Here is a 3016-nt window from a genome sequence, read left to right on the forward strand (position 1 = left end):
AGACCCCTGATTAATTCTTGGAATCTGGAAAGTGACTTGTGTGGTTCCAGATTGTATCTCCTATAAGATGTGGATGCAAAACCCAATCCTTTTTATACAATCATTATCCTCAATTTCGTAGACTTTCCATAGACTAATATCATTCAAACACGTTTCAAATCGACAAAAGTGAAGAGACAACATTTATAACCTTAAAAACTTTAGTTACTAGAATTAATAGAGAATATAAAATTCATGTGCAGTAGAAAAAGGGTGTGATCAAAATAATAAGCAAATAGGAAGATATTGTCTTTAAGAGGCATACTAAAAATAGAGTTCAAAGTAGAAAATATAAAATTGTTGAAATGAAAGACAAAATAAGTGAAGCAGTGTCACAGAAAAATAACTTCCTTGGTACGTTATCGCTGGCAACATTTGGGCCAATGCTACTATCAAAGAGAATAATGAAGATGACAAGAACAGAGTTAATGGGTCTGTAACTTCCTTCCTTCCTACCAGGGACATTCAGGCTTTATGAATGACCTTAACCAGACTTCCTTTTATTAATTTACTGGCAAAAAAATGTGTGCCCTTATCAATAGCTCATATTTTAGCAGCATAGGCTTAAACTTTCACAATTGCTCATTTGAAAAAGAGAGAGAGAGAGATTTTTAGATAGGACATACTAGTCCTTTCATTAAAAATGTGGAGTTATTTCTCCTCCCCTTAAATCTGAGCTAGCTCTGTGTCTTGTTTTCACCAATAAAATGAGGGAGAGGTGACCCTGTGGCAATTTCAGTTAGCAAAAGAGGCTGTGAAGAGAGAAGAAATTAAAGACCCACCTGGAGAGAAAAGCCTTGTTGAGAAGAATTGGCTTATGCAATAGTATGAAGGTCTCAGACATGTAATAGGGTTTTTCATCCCAATTAGCTCCTAGATAAATGCAGACATGTGAGTAAAAAAACCCTGTGTATCTCTTAGATTTTAAAAAATAATAAACAATTTTGTCATTTTAAGGCACTAAGTTTTAGAACTTTTGTTTTGTAGCAATAGTTAACTGATAAGGAGGCTAATGATACATGACCATAGCATCTCAATGGCAACAAAGGAAATTATAAGACAGAAATACAAAAAGCAAAATGAGTCTCCATAGAAGCAATAAGTTATAGGAACAAATGGTGATCAAATTAAATATTAAAATTATAAATAAAGATTAAAAAATCATCATTACAATATAATAATGATGGTGTCTAATTAATGGGGCCTTAAAAAGTGGTAGAACTTAAGTGACGGAGAACATTAGAATATAAAGCAAGAAGAATATAGCTTGAGAGAGTATTTTAAGGAACTTATGGCTTAAGAAGATCATATTTTTAAGGAGTCATAGTAATGTGTAAGCATTATACTCTTAAATACATGAAATAAAATTAAAAGAATAAATATTAAGAAATAAAAACAGCTTTTATAATTTCTAATAGGCAGGTCAGTAAAGAAAACAATGAAAAAACACACAAAAATGAAAAAAGCAGCAAAAAAAATTTGAAATATGCACAGTAAAATGTAAGTTCTGATTTATTACTAAAAATTAAATATAAATTGTTTAAGTTAAGAGAAAGAAGTCATCACAATGATTTTTAACAGATAAGTTATAGATCGTTTATAAGAAACAAATACTATATATGTAACCTAAACTTTTGTGCCCCTATAATAAGCTGAAATAAAAAAAAATGAAACAAATACCAAAAGAAGTACATAGAACTAGAAACCAACAGAAAGAAAAAAGATATACAAGTTAATACTAGCTAAAAATTTCAAGTATTTACATTGAATTTTCAATAACCCTAATAGTCATAAGATTATAAACACATAAAGCTAAGAAAATACACTGAAAATATATAAAACTATAATTGATAAAACCTCGGGGAGAAATTTTTAAATATACTATTACAATGAAAAATATCAACTTATTTCTTTCAAACATACAAAAAAATTGGTACAGATGTAGATAATTTGAAAAACATGGTATGAAGCTTTGTTTAGGAGATATTTATATAAATAATTAGTGCCTTGAACCAGCAATTAGTGATATGTGCTCTCTTCAAGCATATATGGAACATTTATAAGAACTGAACATGTTTTGGGCTACACAATCAATTTTAATGAATTATCAATATCAATAGCATGTAAGTTCTGTGAAGGGAAGGGATTTTGTATTTTTATTTACTATCAGATTTATGGGACAAAGACAACTACCTGCCATGAAATAGACACTCAATAAATATTTGAACAAATACAATAATATTTTCTCACCCAAATCAATTAAATCAGATGTCAGTAACAAAAACAAATAAAAATAAATAAGTAAATATAATAGAAATAATTCTGGATAACCTATGTCAAAGAAGAAATCATGAGAAATTTTAAAATTAAAATACTGAAAACTAAATGGTACTAAAAATATTACACAGTAAAATTGATAAGAAGTGGCTAAGGAAGGAAATATATTACATTAGATATAGATGTGAGAAAAAAATGCTGATGATAATAGAAATATCTAAAATAAAGGAATTAGAGAAAAAAATAAATGCAGCTAAATAGAGCAAAAATAAGTTAAATCAAAAGTTGATTCTTGTGCTCGCTTCAGCAGCACATATACTAAAATTGGAATGACACAGAGAAGATTAGTATGGCCCCTGCACAAGGATGACACACAAATTGATGAAGCATTCCATATTTAAAAAAAAAAAAAAGTTGATTCTTGAAATGGCCAAAAATATAGACAAAGATTAATATAATAAATAGGATTGATCAAAGAGAGATGGGGAAATAAAATATAAATAATTAATACTTAGAATAAAATTTGGGCATATATATACTTATCTAGCAAAATTAAAATTTAATAGAATAATATAACAAATGTAGGCCAGTAAATTTAAAAATGTCAAAAAAATTAACTTACAAAGCCAATGAAAAGAAGAATTTAAAAATCCAAATAATCCCAGACCCAGGATTATAAAATTGTTTACTTTGGATAACA

General features: G+C 28.3%; 1 non-coding gene across 1 annotated transcript; it reads left to right on the forward strand.

The window, feature by feature from the left end:
- The first annotated feature begins 2610 nt into the window (after positions 1–2610).
- On the forward strand, positions 2611–2717 carry LOC123622022. The gene has a single exon (XR_006729386.1). It is a non-coding gene; the product is annotated as a U6 spliceosomal RNA (small nuclear RNA).
- Positions 2718–3016: the final 299 nt, after the last annotated feature.

Source organism: Lemur catta, chromosome 16, assembly GCF_020740605.2.
Source record: "Lemur catta isolate mLemCat1 chromosome 16, mLemCat1.pri, whole genome shotgun sequence".
Lineage (NCBI taxonomy): Eukaryota > Metazoa > Chordata > Mammalia > Primates > Lemuridae > Lemur > Lemur catta.